Genomic DNA, 16940 nt, shown 5'->3' with positions numbered 1-16940 from the left:
GAATGCTGAGTCTTAGTGGAAAGAAAGGGTGAGTCAGATGCTAAAATCTTCAACAAATGAGGAGGAGGAGGGGAGATAAGAAAGGGTAGAAGTGATATAGTTGGAAATATGGCTTTCAAAGCAGCATTTTTTTAAATGAAGGAGCAACAATGTATTTATATTTAGGTAGAAGAAAGGTAAGAGAAAGGCCACACAAAGACCCTTGTTCAGGTGCCTCATCTCTACAAACGTGCTTGTCTACAGCAACACCTTACATTCACAACATGAGATTTGCTTTACCTAGGAATGAAGAATTCAGCATGGTTTGACAATCTAGAAAAAAAATAAGATGAGTAAACTTTCTTACTCTTTTTCTCATTATCACCTCACATATTTGATAATATTCAGGAATGAGTTGTTCTACAGTAGTGCATTCTTCAGAAAGCTGAAGCTTACACCTTTAAGTAAAGCATTTAACTATATCAAGATAATTTTTCCCTGCTTCTCTATTTAAAAACTTCCCATACTTGATTACCCTGAGCTTAATTTCATCTTCTTTTGATAACAGAGGGTTACCATTATGGGGCTCAGTAACTGTACCTGTTACTGACAAGGACTGAAATGTAATGCTCCCACAGCATTGGGATGACTCTTGGGTTTGACTCTGTCCATTTGGAGTGATTTGGGGCCCCAAAGCCTTTGCTCCTGTCAGCTTGTCCCTTACAGCAGAGAAAGCCTCACACTGCCCTCAGTTTCCCCCTTTCTTTTGAAGGAACAACTTTTCATGGCACTTGTCCTGATTGTTTTCATAGTGTTCAAATCTGTATTTTTATATGTAGAGGGAAATCATTTTGTCAACACTAATTGCTAATAAATATTGTATTAAATTGTCATGAAGGAGTTCTTGTTTAATAAATAGACATGTAGAAAAAAAATGTCAGTGTATCTGCCCTTTTATTGAAGGATCCCCACCATATCTGCTAGTAGAGAACCACAAGGAGAGTGAAGAGCTGGTCCAGTTGTAACAGTTTGGTCTTTTCCTGCTATGATCCATTGCTTCTTACTGCTGGCAGCACACATGGTAATTTGCTCCTTAATTTTACATAGAGTGTTCAGGGGCCCAAGGGTAGAGACACCTGGACCAGAGAACCAAGTGCCTAGGCTTTGGGGACAACAAATGGCTGCCCAGAATCAAGCACTATTTGCACAGCAGCAGCTGTAGAAACTTCAACTTCTGATATAGTGAAGTATCTCTGCTCTTGTGGAAGCGAGGGAAGAATGCATGTCACTTCTTGCCTGCCAACAACCAGAGAGCAGTGAAGAGTGAAGGTGGGAATGCTCCCCCCACTCCACCTGGCTTGGGCGCCTCTCATGGGGTGCAGCTGAGTAGGGTTTCATGGAACAGACTGCAGAGCTTTACTTTGGGTGTTCTTGGCTATCTAGCAAAATGCTCCTGCTTTCCTATGAGCCTCACACAAACTCTCTGCTCCAGCTTCTAGAAGGGCTGCTGGAAGCAGGGCCTGGAGTTCTCCTGATCATCACTCTCAGCTGGCTGGTGGATGTGCACAAACACAAAAGGTGATATTGACAGTCAGCATCAGATCTGACTGCTCCCGACAACTCCTGTGATACAGCAACCTCCGGGACTGGAGGCCACATCTGTGAGGAGATGTAGTAGCTGCCATCTGCACAAACTGCATTATTTAACTGCACTGGCGCTGATTAACATTTGCTGTAACCTATGGTAATGGGCTCTAGGGCTTTGCATGTCTGCTACACAGTAGCAGCTGATGTCTCTTGCTCCATCCTTAAAACAGGATGCTTTAATTTTTAATGGAGCACATGTTCGATTGGCTATACAAACAGGCTAATCTGCAAAGCATGTGCTCAATAACAAGCCCAGCTATGCTGCCAGAATAGCAACGTGACTCGGCCAAGCTAGGGAGGAGAGACTAGGCCTCCTGCTCACCTCCACAGTCAAGGGCTGTGGGCTGGAGCACTGCCCGGCTGAGAGCCAAGGGGTGGCTGCAGCCAGAGGCACCTGTGGTCTCCTCTGGAGCCTCCGAGGGTCTTCAGCTTCTGGGTGCCTGTGAGCGCTAGCCAGTGAGGAAAAGAACAAAACTGTGCATCCGGCAGGTTCAGGCCTCTGGCAAAGCCAGATGTGGCATCAATGATGAAACTCCTCTCTGTAGCACATGCATGACTAGAATGAGGTATATGGATCCAACTCAACAGACTTACCATGTGCCCTGCACTCTGCTCAATGACAAGAATTTAAACAGAAATAAGGCATAGTCCTTGACTTCACAAAACCCATGTGATGACCACAATGCCAAGGTGAAATCTGACATGTTAGATGTAGGTATAAAGTCCTCTGGGAGCACAGGGGAAGAAGTAAGCAAGGAGGAGACATTTAAGTTGGATTTGAAGAATGGGCAGGAGTTCACCAGCAGCACTTAAGATAGTACTCCGTTATAAAAGAGCATGGAGTGTGGGGAATGGTAAAGAGTTAGATGTACTACAGTTGAGTTGAAGATAATTACACAGAGATACACGAGGGTCCCAGGTCCAAAGACATGCTCTGTGGAAAAAGGCTCCCAAGTCAAACCCTCAATACTATATCCTCCTCTCAGATATTCACAAAGTACACTTCACATTCTCAAGGCTCTGAGAAGTTCTGCAGTTAAAAACAACCCACCAATGAAAGCAACATGTCTAATTTTATTTAACCCACCATTTCCCAAACTCATTTCCTCACGGAATTATTTTCTCAAGTTGCACCTTTTAACAGTCCTTGGAAGAATTAAGGAGATGCGGCTCTAATGAACTCACAGGAATGCTTCCTCTAGCAGGGTCTTGGTTTTGAGTGGTTAGTGACTAAGGAAGACAGATTGATGCTGTTCTAACCACACACTTCTAACAATCCATCCTGTGTCTGTCTCCACTGTTCTTTCCAGATAATCTAGTATCTGTCACAATGAATGACATTTATTTGTTCATGTTTGTCTCTCCAACAGGTAAGGGACATATTTTATCCATCTCTGCATTCACAGAATTTAGATCTGTTACCTAGCAAGAACAGGAACCCAGTGAATATTTGCTGAACTCTAAAAATTGTAGATGGTAGAATACTAAAAAATTCTACAATGGTGGAATAGAGCAAAGTCAATTAACTTGGGCTCAAAGCTTCAGCCCATGCCTCCTCAGCACAGCACTCTCATCATCAGAGGCCAGATGTCCAATGTGACAGCTGATCGCTGTCCATCTGGACCGTGCTTTGGTGGTCCCTTGGGAACGCAGCACTCGGACTTTCAGTGGGCGGGCAGGCTGTCTTGGTCAGCCACACACTCCTGGCTCCTGGATAGCTTCTCAGCCTCGGTAGCCCCTGACTTCCCTCTGGCCTGGCTACATAGGGTAGCAGACTTTGTTGCTGAGCACCTTACCCCTCTACCTCCAGGCCAGTTCCTCTGGTGAGAGAAAGCCACAGACACAAGAGAGATCTGAAGAGAAGCCAGAGTATCTGAGGGCCAGGGTACTCTTCGAGGTCACGTGGTTTGTTGGTGTATGTGTGTTTTTCCTTGGATGGCAGGGTGTTTGTGGGACTTGGTTGAGGTGGGAGCTACTGATAAGTGTCCATCCCAGAGATGGAGCAGTCAAACAGTTCAAAAGGGCTTTTCACAAGGATTCCCAATACAACCTTAAAAGTTCTTTTCAAAAATCCTTACCTTGCAAATCTTTAGCTCTACTCGCCCTGTCCTAGCCCATGTCTCCAAATTTAAAATGGTTCCTTCTATAGCTACCAAAATTGCCCAAACTCTGTTCTTACTTGCTCTAGGTTCATTAGAACAAGAAGACATTTTTTTGTATTGCCTACAAGGATAGAGTTGACACTTGCTTATCTGCCTTGTTGATATCTGTATGTATCATGACTACAGCACAAAAATGCCAGCAAAAGGCCCCGTCAAAAAGATAAAGGGCGCCACAGCTAGAAGGACCCTCAATGAAGAATGTACAACTATGTACTGGGGGCTTTGGGGAGAAAAAGGAAAAAAAATAAAATCTTAAAAAAAATAAAAAAAGGTAAAGGGCTCATTCTGGCTAGCCTCATGGTGGCTCCAGAGCCTGCCCTTGCTCTTCAAGGGCTCATCAATCACTTTTCCCCCTTGAAGTTGTGCCCCTGGTATGTGTTTCATCGTCTTTTAAGATTTCTAAGAAGCCATAGCATGTGAAAAATGAATGCGATGAAAGGAGAACTAAGTCTGTGGGGCTGTGTCTACATTACCAAGTAGAAAGAAGACTTGGATTGAGGCTGAATGACCAGAACAGAACATCTACCCTAAAATTTGCCCAGTGTCTGGCTTTCAAGACTTCCACTGTACTTATGGTCTCTGCTGCCAAGTCCACTCTTCCACAAGTTCAGAAATAAAAGAACGACAGAGCTGATATCCTGATTGATCAGATAGGCAACCTGGGGCCTACTGAGAGGGAGTCATTGGTTCCAGGACTCTTGCCTGGTTCATGAGACCACTAGTTCCTCAACTGCAGTCTTGTGGGTGCCAGGTGAGGCTTTTCTTTCTAAGGCACTGTGCCACACCTAGCACCACCAATACACTGGATTCTTCAGATAGTCAATAGGACTTCCAGGGAGGGTTTATGCTGGAACATTCAGATGTTTCCATTATGGGTACCATGGGCTGCTTTGCCAATATGGCTGAAACTAATTCATTTGCTTCCTGTCACTCCAGGAAGTGAACAGGCCTGTCACTACTTTCAGATATAGGCAATCTGGGCCATCAAGGACTTTAATTAGTCTGTCTGGAAAAATGAAACCGACCGAATTAAATATTAATCACACATAAACTGTGGATAAATCAGTAGGGGAATCATCAGGCAGGAAGGGCCATTCTTAAATGCAGACTTTTTTTACAAAAATTTTTCAAAGGCCTCTCCTCCTGCTCTCTGTCCCCTGCCAAGTAAGTTGATTTCAAAGCAAAAACAAACCTTCTATTTTCCAAGCACAACAATGATGTCCAACCAGAAGTTTCTTTTGCTGAAATATTGAATGGAAAATTCAGTTCCTTAAATCTTTCTAAATCTTTGCCTCTGATTGGGTTCATTAATAAACATGCTGATTTTGTTACAGGGAGAGACATATGGTATAATCCGCTAACAGGAAGAAGTATTTTGCATTTTATTGTAGAAAACAAACATGCAAACAGGTTCTCACAGATGGTTTTCTTAGCTTCTGGGAGGGGAAAAAAGCTTAATAATGCTTGAAACTAGTTTTTCTCTTTAAGAACAACAACAAAAAAATCCCCCACATCTCTAGTGGAACTGCTTATAAATTAGATTAAGTTCCACTCCAAGGTTTTAACAATTTAGAATTCACTTCTTTCCTCTTGTTTAACCAGACACACACGCACACACGCACAGAGGCATTCTCTTTCTCCTTCTCCCCCACCCCTGCTTCTTCTCTTTCCTTAGAGACATTCACTTGCTCAGAGAGGCGGAGACAATCCAGCAATGCTTCACTTATCCATCGTCATAAAGGAACATGGTTTTCTCACAAATACATTTTCCAGATGATTGATGCTACCTCTTTAAGGTTTTTCAAAATTGGAAGTGATGTTGGTTTTTCTTTTAAATAGACTTTATTTTTTAGAACAATTTTAGATTTTCATAGAAATTGAGAAGATAATATAGAGTATTCCCATGTACCCCACAACCAGTTTCCCCTATTATTAATATCTTATATTACTATGACACATTTGTTAAAATTAATAAACCAATATTAATACATTATTATTAACTAAACTCCATACTTTCTTCAGATTTCCTTGGTTTTAACCTAGTGTCTTTTTTCTGTTTCAGGATCCTATTCAGGATACCATGTTACATTTAGTTGTCATGTCTCCTTGGGCTCCTCTTGGCTAGGGAGGTTTCTCTGAATTCTCTTGATTTTAATGATCGCGACATTTTTTAGGACTACTGAGCTACTCCTAAAATGTAGGATGCCCCACTATTGGGGTTTACTTTGTGTTTTTCTCATAATAAGACTGAGTTTATGGGTTTTCGGGAGGAAGATCACAGAGGTAAAATGTCATTTTCATCACATAATATCACAAGTATATTCTATCAACACGATTTATGACTGTTAATGTTGACCTTGATCACCAGGCTGAAGTAGTGTTTGTCAGGTGTTTCCACTGTACAGTTAGCCTCGTCCCCCTTTCATACTGTGGAAGTCGTTACGCATTGCTCACATCTAAGGAGGGGGGAGGTATGCTTCCCCTCCTTAAGGGTGGAGTGTTTACAAAAATTATTTGAAATTCTTCCTCATGAAAGGTTTGTCTCTTCTCCCACATTTATTAATTTGCTTATATCAGTACGGAATCATGGATATTTATTTTATACTTTGCGTTATAATCCAATGCTACTTTATTTATTGCTTTGCTCAAATTCTTCCAGGTTTGGCCATTAGGAACTCTTTCAGTTGGCTCCTGTGATCCTTTGGCATACCTCCATTAATTTTCTTATCACTTCCTTACTTTCTGGCACTATAAAATAATCTAGGCTCATCTTATATATCTCTTGCCCCAATCCTAGAATCAGCCATTTCTCTTAGGAATCATTTTTCCTTTTATTGGAGGATGTTGTTGGAAACCAACATTTGGACAAAGGTGTGCTTGTTGCTACTGGGGTGTCCTTTCTTTTAAGCCTCTCAGCTGACAGGGCACAGAAATATATACGTGTGTACACTAACCTTTGTATATACAGTTCTATATGCAACCATCTATATCTATATTAAGCTAAACATGAGTTCATACTGATGTCTCCAACTCTGATCCATTCCCACATAGATCAGTCTAGCCTCCCTTATTTATCTGTAAATTCCCACTCCAACAGTGAGAAACCTAGCTAGATGGGATGGTGGGTTTTCATTTTGTTACTGTATACCTTTTTCTAATATTCCTTGATGAAGATCGTTTTAAGAGGCTAGGGGCGCTAATGTGCTCATTCTGCAGTGAATGGGATTTAACTTCTGTGAGGACACGGGGTTATCACTGTGAGAAATCACTGTTCAGCTTAGTTATTAATCTTCAGCTTGGGAATCAGAATCAGAATCCAAAGAGATTCTGAGAGACTACAACAATGGGTTGATGCTAAGAAGCTGGAATTTCCTAGGGAAAATTATAAGGTATTGCACTTAAATCTGATTCATCAGCCACAAAAGAAATGGATGAGGTCACTGGGGTCTTGGCTTGTTCGGCCAATGCTCTTATGGTCTACCAAGCCTGGGGAGTTGCCTTCAACTGGCTTGCCAGTGGTGCTTTTAAGTTCTTGAGCACAAGGTTTGCACTAGTAGGTGTCCAGGAAATATATATGGAATGTTTAATAGTTTTTAAATTTCTTCTCTCACTATTAGCTAGTATCCTTTCGCTTTTCAGTGTTCTTTGTGTTCAACTCTTGGTTTGTCTCTTCTCCAACACTCTTCCTAAAGAATAGCTACAAAAACTCAACCCAAACCAAAACTAAACAAAAACCTAGAAAACCAAATACTCATGCTTGTTAAAACAACATGTAGACTTGGAGATGAGATTCTGTGTAGATCAGAGATTTTCCAGTGGGTTACATAAATGAGCTTGGAGGATGTGTGGCATCTATCTTTGCCTACTTAGGGCTCTTTCATGCTTGTTTCAGGAGTTTTCAAGTCTGCTCTGGTCAGGGTGATGAAAGAACCACCCACTAAAAGGAAATTCACGAAACCACAAATCTATGCAAAGTGACATTTTTATTCCTCTGCTAGAGTAGTGACCAATTCTTCCCTCTGCCTCTATAAGGCTCACTTGGAATTGGAAAATTCAGCCATTGTCCCTGCATCCATATTATAGTCATGAAAATTTGCTAGGACATTAGGTGAGTTTTAGTTCTTAAATTCTGTATTAGGCAAGAAAAGGAAATCAAGGTATCCATATGAGAAAAGAGGAAGCAAAATCATGTTTATTCACAGATGCATGATCCTATACATAGAAAATCCTAAGGAATTCACACTACTAAAAAACCGGTCAAAGTCACAGCATATAGGATCAATATATGAAAATCAATCGTATTTTTATATACCAGCAATGAACAATTCAGAAAGGAAATTAAAAAAAAAATTCCACTCATAATAACACCAAAAAGACTTAAATGCTTAGGAATAAATTTAACAAAAAAAGTACAGGCTTATACACTAAAAACTACAAAATATTTTTGAGAGAAATTAAAGAACATCTAAATAAATGGAAAGATTCATGCCTTGGAAGACTCAATATTGTTAAGATGGCAATTTTGTCCTAAATGATCTGTAGATCAAACATGATCCCTATCAAAATTCCAGCAGAATTTCTTTTTCATTTTTGCAGAAATTGACAGGATCATCTTAAAATTTACGTGGAAATGCGAAGGGACCAAAATTGCCAAAACAATCTTAAAAAGGAAAAAGCAAGTTGGAGGACTCAGTTCCCAAATTCAAAACATTCTACAAAGCTATAGCAATCATGACAGTCTGGTACCAACATAGGACAGATATGTAGATCAAAGGTATAGAAATGAGAGTCTGGAAATAAACCTTATATTTATGATCAATTATTTTTTACAAAAGTGCCAAAGCATTTCAACGGGAAAGGGTGCTGGAACTGGACATCCACATGCAAGAAGATTAATTTAGACTCTTACTTCACACCATACCCCAAAACTGGATCACACAGATCTAAATGTAAGTGCTAAAATTATAACACTTTTATAAGAAGATATACAAGAAAGTCTCTGGGACCTTGTGTTAGGCAAAGAGCTCTTAAATACAACAACAAAAGTATGATCCATAAGAGAAAAAATTGATGTCAGACTTCATCAAAATTAAAAACTTTGCACTTTAAAAGACACCATTATGAATATGAAAAGTCAAGTCACTGACTAGAAGAAAATATTTGCAAAGCATATACTCAGTAAAGGACTTGTATCCAGAGTATATAAAGAACACTTAAAAGTCAAGCATAAGAAGATAAAAAACCCAATTAAAAAGTGGGCAAAAAATTTCATCAAAGAAAATATACAAATGGCTAACAAGACTTGAAAAGATGCTCAACATCATTAGTCATTAGGGAAATGCAAATTAAAACCACAATGAGATACCACTTCACATCCACAAGAACAGCTATAATCAAAAAGACAATAACAAATGTTGGTGAGGATGTGGAGAAATTAGAACCCTCATACATTACTGGGGAACGTAAAATGGTGTAGCCACTTTGAAAAACAGTTGGCAGTATCTTTAAAAACATTAAACAGAAATTTACTGTATGATCCAGCAATTCATTCCTAGGTATCTGGCAGGAGAAATGAAAACATACGTCCACTCAAAGATTTCTTTGTGAATGTTCACAGCAGCATTACTAATAATAACCAAAAAGTGGAAACAAATGTCCATTATCCGGTGAATGGGTAAACAAACATGGTGTGTCCATTCAGTGGAATACCAGTTAGCATTAAAGGGGAGCTACTGATACATGCTACACCATAGTGGAGCTCAGAACATGATGCCACATGAAAGAAGCCAGCTGTAAAAGATTACATATTGTATGATTCCATTTATACAAAATGTTCAGAAAAGGTAAATGTATAGAGACAGAAAGTAGATTAGTGGTTGCCTTGCACTCGGGGTGATAATGGGGATAGACTGCAAACAGGCACAAGGAATTTTACTGGCACGATGAAATATTCTAAAACTGAACTGTGGCAATGGTTACACAACCCTGGAAATTTACTAAAAGTCACTGAATTGTACACTTAGTACAGGTGAATTTTATGGCATATAAGTTATATTTGAACAAAGCTGTTAACAGAAGCTGATGAATAATATGTATAATATCTCATTTGAAAAGAAATAAACAAAAAAGAAACAGAAACAAAACAAAACAAAACAAAATAAAATCTAAAATTAAGCTCTCTCAACTCTAGTTATCGTGTTTTACCTTAGTTCTTCAGAGCTTATTCATCTTATAGTTGAAAGTTTCTACCCTTTTACCAACTTCTCCCTATTTCCTCCAGTCCCTGTCAACCACTTTTCTGCTTTCTGTTTCTATAAGCTTGACTTTTTTCTTTTTAGAGTCCACATGTAAGTGATGCCATGCAGTGTTTGCCTTTCTCTGTCTGTCTTATCTCAGCATAATGCCCTCCAGGCCCATCCATGCTGTTGCAAATTTCTTTCTTTCTCATGGCTGAATAAGAAATTGCTAAGAGAGTAGAACTTAAAAGTTCTCACCAAAAAACCCCAAAAACAAAAAAAACGGAGATAAGTATGTGAGGTGACGGATATGGGATGTGTTAGTTAACTAGATCCTTTCACAGTGTACATGTAATTTCAAGTCATCATCATGTACACTTTAAATATCTTATAGTTTTATCTGTCAATTATACTTAAATAAAGCTGAAATAAAAAATTGAAATAAAATTAAGCTGCACAAGAATGCACATTTATGGGTAATACCATATAAAAGGGCTTTGGGTGGCAAACCATCTACAGTGGCACTCCCTGGTTGTGTTTGAATGTTTTTTATAATAAGCATGTATTATGTTAAAACTTAAAAAATTTACTCTGTACCAGTGTTTTCACTGATCCACATCTAAATTTTAATTTTGGTTAATATCCCAAGCAGGCAATATTCATTCATTACTTAAACTCTGGCATGGGGAGACTACTACCAAAGGCACTTGATATCCCTGTTTGTTCTTAATTTCTTATTATGGAAAATTTCAAACACATAAAAGTAGACAGAAGAGTCTAGTAAACTCCCATGTAACAATTTCAACAAATATCAACTCATGGCCAGTCTTGTTTCATCTCTACTCCTACCCACTTCCCCCATGCCTTATATTAAGGCTTAGAAAAACTGAGTTGCCTATTATACTGATGCAAAAATGGAAATATAAACAGCTCTGAAATCATGAGATGTCTGGGTGAGGAGAGGCAGAAGTAAATCTGAGAATGATCCTCTAGCCATGAGATACTAGCTCTTTCCGGAAGAAAAGGCTTGGCTGAGACAGAAAGAGAGAAAGGTCATGGTTAACCTGAGAGGTCAAAAAAAATTTCGTCATCCACATCAGGGCTGTGCCTGGTCATATGTGAACAGACAATTTTCTAGGAATAATCTGCTCTTCCATGGAAGGTGAATGAGATTAACTTTCCCAGAGCACTAGGGGACCATTTAGAGTGCTTGGTTAAAGTAATTTACCAAGTGGTCTCCTAGTGCCCTGGAGAAACTAATCACTTCGTATGGATGAGCAGCTTGTGCCTGAGGCTGGGTATTCCTCTTAAACACCCATTGAACTTGAACTGCACAGGACATCCCTCCAAAGAGGTGGAATAAACAAACCCTAGAGGGTCCTCTGTCCTCAGGGCATGCCCCAACCCCAGCCCTTGGATCTCTTCGCAGCCAAAGGCAAGGCCAGGGCATGCTGGCTCAGGAAACAGACTTCAGCTTTTAACCATCTGACTTGCAATCTGGTGTGGCTACAGAGCTAGGTCCTTGCTTTTGGAGAGAAGAGTCTGGTCACCAAGCATGTAGGCCCCAAGCTCCTTGGATGATGCCTAGCCCTTTCAGTATATAGCACGTCGGGAGGCAAGCTTCAGAACTCAGGACCAGATAAATGAGCCATCTTTATCTGCTGTACAGAGCCCCCCAGCATTCCCTGAAGCCATTCAGATCTTAAGGGAAACCTGCTGAGACTAACCTAGATGACTTTATCACACCAAAACCCCACTCTAGAATGAAAGTCAGCATAGCCTTTTGGTGGTCAAAGAGGGAAGTTATTATTATTATTTTTAAAATCCAAATTGGAGGCCTGGCTTCCTGTGCGACCTTGAGAACGCAATTTAGCTTCTCTGGTTCCAGCCCTTCCAGTTCCGTCACCACTGTGTCAGAAGCCTTAGTTAAGGCCTGTGGGGCAAAGTGAGATTTGAGGGTATTTATTCTGATGTCTGTGACTAGGCGTCAGGAAACCCTCCTTAGTGTCCAGTATATCATTTCCCACTCAACTGCTCAGAGTAAACCAAGATCTCCACCTGATTCTCAGCTACAAACAGATTTGTCAGGCTTTCCCTTCTTGTATTTTGGCAGCAAACCTTCTTTAGGTAGTTATTATCTTTTAAATATAAAATCCAGTCACCAAATCAGAAGGCAGAAAAGGCATACATAATTTGGGTTAATTAAAATGCCTCCGAGTGAACAGGTGACAGATGTCAGGCCTCCTGGCACCCGGAAGAAAGGCAGTGCAACAGACTATTAGGATTCCTGTGTTAATCAGGTAATAGTAACTTGGGTAATTAGCAAATCACACCAAATCTTGTTTAAGTCCCAAATCTCATTTAGAGCCTTTTGGAAAACTGTTTAAATACAAAGGACACATTCTCCTACCGACAGAAGACGCCTGCTTACTGGGGCAGATACCCCAGCTTCCTCTCCTCTATTAAATCCATTTTAATTATGAAGTCTCAAGGTCTAATTCACCAAGGACTGAATGAGAGAGAGCACTTGTCCCTTTGTTCTTGCTAAGGAATCAAGGAGCCCTAGGCTCTGGAGTTCTGGAAAACTTCAAAGACTCAAACAGTCCCAGACCAGAAAACAGGTGACAGTCTTTGTTGTCGATCCGCAAAGGCACTCCACACCTGTTAGAAGAACATCTACCTTCGCCTTTTTCTAATTCACATGTAAAGGATCTAGACAATTAACACCCCTCAGTAGGAGAAGCCCCTTGGTTCCTGAGCCAGAAGCAATCCAAAGGTATCACTAGGCCTAGCACAGTGGACACTCAACAAATCCTAGGGATGATTTGTTGATCCATGAGCTAGTGATGAGCATGCTCAGGTTTGTGCTTCCGCATTCCTCTCTCCTAAAGCTTATTTTAAGCCATTTTTAGAGAGCTCTTTTCAAGACTCCTCCTCCATTTGGATCTAAAAGTACATCTGAAATGTTACTGAATGCCAATCCTGTCATCCTGCTTAGAATAGCTCATACTGGGCTTGTTTCTACAAGATAGTCGGTTTAAGCCCAGGGATTGTTGGATGTCATTTGTCCATGTTTCTTTTTGGCGACTGTCAGGAAAATGATCTAACGGTCTCTAGCACTGCCTCCATGTTCAGTTGTCTTGCCTCCCAATGCTTGGAACTTAATCTGGTTTTATTCCCCTTCCTTCTATTTTTCTTCTCTTATTCAACCACCCCGCCAGCATTCTGGAGAGGGGAGAGGTCAGGGAGTTGATGTCAAGATTGATAAAAGAAGGAGAGGAGAGAAATCTGAAGTTGCTTGGGGCACCAGAGCTGAGCTACCTAGTATAGCTGGGTGACTTTGGCCAAGTCTGTTCTACTCTTTGAACCCTCATCTGCTAAACAAAAGCAAGAGTATTTCTCCACTGACTTCACAGGGGTGGTGTGAGAAATCAAAGAGAGAATAAATGGTAGGGTGTTCTGTTAACCATAAAGCTTCTCACAAGCTGTTTATTCCCAAGGCCTTCTGAGGAGATGAGAGCCAAAGAGCCAGCCTGGGGCAGGGCCTGGAAACAGGGCAGCTCACCTCCCATTCTTAATGGGGTAACTGCTTGCCTTGCTTGCTAGCTCCCATACGGCACAGCAGGGACCAAGCAGATGCTCTCAAAAAGAGCCTGGTGTGGTGTCTGCTCTTAAAAGATGGGCTGTAGGAGGGCAGAATGGTAGAAAGGAAAGACCTCTGGGGTTATAGGTACAACTCTGCTACTAACCTACTGTGTTAACTAGTGACTTGGAAGACAAAACAGACGAAAGCTAGTGAACTCTTAGGGAGGAAAATGGTGCTCACTGGAAGCCAACGTGGGTTATGAAGAACAAGTCATCAGAACAAGACTTTTTCACAGCATATGAGATTGATAAACTTGAAAAATAATGTAGACAGGGCAGACCTGTATTCAGTGAGATATAAATGAGCTTTCACATGCAATTCAAATGCTCAAGATAGAGAAATGCGACCGGGACAAAAATGCAATTAAGTGAGTTCATAAATGTTTGATGTGCCCAAAGGGAGACGAGGAAGGTCTCTTTAACAGTAATTTCTTTCACCCTTTCAGGTTCCACATTTGTATTAGCAACTGATGATGATCAGGGGCATTATCTGACGACAAGTTGCCACAGACACCATGCTTTTTGTCACTTTTCACACTTTGTGTATGTAGTTCCTCCTGCCTGGAACATTAATCCCTAGCTCTTTTCTTGGCCAACTCCAAATCACAAATTTTCCAGAAAGCCCGAATTTGTTAAGCAGCTTTCTTCTGTGCTCCTGTATTTCCCTTCTTATGCATTGTCCCAATAAACTCTTTGAGGGAAGTAACTGTGCCTGTTTTGTTCCCCACGGTATCCCCAGGCAGAGCTCAATGTCCGGCACATAGTGGTTGCACTGAATTTTCACATGTCGTGAAGCTGGAAATGGTGGTATACTCGAGCATAAAACACAGATCCCAAAATATCTTAACAGACTAAAGGAATGGGTGAATTCCATCTTACCCTGATAAGATGACCTTTAATTAGGAATAAAAGCAGTTTGCACATAGGTTCAAAAATAACAAATACGTATAGGTGGAGCAGATATGCCGAACAATTATATATGTGAAGAAAGATTCAAATTAAGTTTGGAATAATCGAATGTTTCCAGTAAAACTGCTGGAAAAGCCAATACCACTAAAAGATGGCACGAGTATCTTCAAACGCAGTGACAGCCCTCACCCTATTTTGGGTGGCTCAACCTAAGAACTAATAATAAACCGGAGCATGTCTAGAAGAGAGTGACTAGAATGACGTAGGGTTGGGAAACCAAGAAATATGAAGAATGGCTGAAAGAGCTAGAGGCCTAGAGAAGAAACTCTTAGGGATATGTAACGACTTTCAAATGTCTGCAGGGCTAATAGATAGCAAGGAGACTGGATGTGATCTGTATGAATCCAGAAGAGGCAGAACCAAGGGGAGAAAGCAACAAACAGACGTCACTTCACATAGGGGAAGTTTTATATGAATTAGAGCTATCCTAACGACTAAGTTTTCCAGCACAGAAGGTTCAGGCAGAGGCCAGATCACCTCTCCCTGGTGATGCTGAAGCCACTTATAAAGGCAGAGGCCTGCATTAGGTAACCCCTCTCGAGTGCTAAGCAACTCTGACATTCTATCATGCTAATGAAGTCACCTGCCACCTCTGCACTTCACCTTTCTCATGGTGCAGCTGCACCACAGTAAAGGTTTTGCAGGGAGAGGTTGAGTGGTGTTTTGATTTGAGATATGCCTGCCTCACCAGAATAAGCAGGTGGTGCCTCTCTGCAGGGGACCTGGGGGAGGATGTGAGACCCACAATGCATGTAGAGAGCAACACTGAGCACCTCCCAAACTAACACAGGGAACTGATGGAAACCCAAGGGAGGAGTCATCAAACAGTGTCTGATCTTCCACCTCTCCCTAAAGGCAAAGCCGTGACTTCCAGCACCAAAGATACCCGGGCAGGCATAAAGGGCTTTCAGCAAAAACCAAGACAGCATTTTGTGCTTCCCCAGTTGGCAGCTGGGCTGAATGGCTTTTTTCCTTCAGTGGGGCTACTTAAATTCTTGGCACTGCTGGATGAGAGCAAAGAGACTGTTCCTATTAAAAGACATTGCCCAATAGACTTCCCGCATACCTGCTAGTAGGGTTGCCGCCCTTACCAAAGACAGGAGCTGATTGCAAGAAGCCCTTTCTTTTCGCAAATTTTCTGGAACCTTTGCAAATCCAGGATGACGATCACCATGTCCACTAACAAAGCAAAACAAGTAACCCCACCACCCAAGAAGAAGAACTGTGAGGCATTTTATTTTCGACTTTGTTAGGCTGCTGGAGGTAAAGGACCGAGTGGAAAGCAGGGTGCCAGGAGCTCCTTTTCTCTGAGGCCATGGTCCAAACAAAACTAAGAAAAATGAGACTAGGAGAAAAAAAAAAGAAATCCCCAACACCGCAAAAACCTAATGGCTGGAAAATGAGGGAGGAGTGGGGCTGGATGGCTGGAAATTGGGCTTCGTCGGTGACTGAGGGCATGCCTACACAGACTTGCAGAGAGGAGGCCCGTCCCCGTGCCAACCCCCCCGCCACAGGACGGGCGGACAGTGCCGGTTTTGTTGGCAGATTTTTTTCTTTTGGTAGGGTGTTTTCTTCCTGCACAGCAGGCACCAGAGTGAAAGCTGATGAGAACTGGCAGAATTTTAAAAATTGCTGCCACTCTCCCACAGACGTCCATTATGTCTCTGGAGCCTTACGATTCACAGCGTAAAAGCATAATCAAGAGAAATCATGGTTCAGCTCAGTTAGGGATGGGCAGAATAGTCCATTTAACTTTATGTTAAAAAAAGGAAAATAATTGAACCAAAATTTGTTTGAAATGGGAGTAGAAAATGGCTTGTTTTCAATCTATTTCAAATGAAAAACCCCCATTAAATACTCATTGGAAACTATTTAGTTTGGAAACAAGTTTAGTATTCCATAGGCAGTGTACACTAAAAGTTGCTGCACAGCATAATCTGCATAGGAACTATTTGACAACCCGATGACCTAGTTCTACAGGGCTTTTGAAAGAAGGGCTGGCAAGGCTTGGGCTGTTCACAGCCTGGCTGTTGGCTTCACAACAAAATCTGCAAGACCAAATTGGCGGGAGAAAAGGAAGTCTTTCAAGTTGACAGAAAGCCCCAAACTACCTTCTGCTGGCAAATAGCAACATGGTAGCTGAGACCCAAGAGAAACTGAAGATGGTGGGAGGTGAGTCACCCAGGAGAAGGAAATGAATTCTTGGTGCCATACCACGTTGTGACCTTTCCTCACAAACAACAGCACTCAACTCTCCCATCCCAAAGCCTCAGGAGCCTAGAATCATAGAACTCCAAGGAAA

The 16940-nt window shown here is 41.3% G+C and overlaps 1 protein-coding gene and 1 non-coding gene across 9 annotated transcripts in view; both read right to left on the bottom strand.

Moving 5' to 3' along the window:
* Positions 1–16940, bottom strand: part of AUTS2 (activator of transcription and developmental regulator AUTS2) — a 1156658-nt gene that overhangs the window by 204339 nt on the left and 935379 nt on the right. The gene's annotated exons all lie outside the window — the stretch shown is intronic.
* MIR7177B (microRNA mir-7177b) lies at positions 11166–11304 on the bottom strand. The gene has a single exon (NR_128173.1). It is a non-coding gene; the product is annotated as a microRNA mir-7177b (primary transcript).

This window comes from Equus caballus, chromosome 13, assembly GCF_041296265.1.
Source record: "Equus caballus isolate H_3958 breed thoroughbred chromosome 13, TB-T2T, whole genome shotgun sequence".
Classification (NCBI taxonomy): Eukaryota; Metazoa; Chordata; class Mammalia; order Perissodactyla; family Equidae; genus Equus; species Equus caballus.
Note: the sequence above shows the minus strand (reverse complement) of the source record. Positions and strands in the feature narration are given on the sequence as shown.